Below are 1041 nucleotides of genomic sequence, written 5' to 3' on the forward strand. Positions count from 1 at the left end.
GTATAGTGCTCGATACACGTGATAATGCAGAGCGTAAATATTGAAAATATTGAAAATGTAGAACTTGTAGAACTGGGTATTATCACTCTACAGACTGTTTCATGCTAATGCAATCTTCAGGAGTGAGAGAATACAAGGGTTGTGCGAGTATATGAATGCTAAGACAGGTGAAAATGCAAATGAGTTTGGTTTGGGTACAACCCACCATTCAGCAAAGGAGTGAAAACCAACATCGGAAAATCATTCCTTAACCTGGTCAAAATGCATTTCCCGAGTGGCAACATTTTACATAAGCTCTTTAACAAGAACAATGTCAAAGTCAGCTATAGCTGCTCAAGAAACATGGGCAGTATAATCAAAGCCCACAACAAACAGCTTCTGGTTGCTAAGCAACAACAGCCAAAAACTCTCTGCAATTGCAGGAAAAAAGATGAATGTCCACTCTCTGGAAATTGCCTCACCTCATCCATCTACAAAGCCACTGTCTACTCAGATGATGACAAAAAATGCTACATCGGGCTCACTGACACACCGTTCAAAACCCGATACACAAACCACAAATACACTTTTAATACCCTCAAACACAGAAACAGCACCGTACTCTCCAAATACGTATGGAAATTAAAAGATAGCAACACACCCTACAACATTAAATGGTCTATCATCGACAGAGCAACGGCTTACTCCCCAAAAACAAAACGCTGCAACCTATGCATAACCTGTCTCTTATACACATCTAGATGTGTATAAGAGACAGTTTGTAGAGCTTGTTCGTAGTCAGGGGCGGCCTGGTGGAACAACAAATACCTACTTAAAAACAATTAACTCATTTGCATTTTCACCTGTCTTAGCATTCATATACTCACACAACCCTTGTATTCTCTCACTCCTGAAGATTGCATTAGCATGAAACAGTCTGTAGAGTGATAATAATACCCAGTTCTACAAGTTCTACATTTTCAATACTTTCAATATTTACGCTCTGCATTATCACGTGTATCGAGCACTATACGTTGCTAGTATTGCCAACTACATTTATTC

The sequence above is a fragment of the Anneissia japonica genome, unplaced genomic scaffold, assembly GCF_011630105.1.
Source record: "Anneissia japonica isolate Jap-2015-1 unplaced genomic scaffold, ASM1163010v1 scaffold287740_len772037_cov194, whole genome shotgun sequence".
NCBI classification, from domain to species: Eukaryota; Metazoa; Echinodermata; class Crinoidea; order Comatulida; family Comatulidae; genus Anneissia; species Anneissia japonica.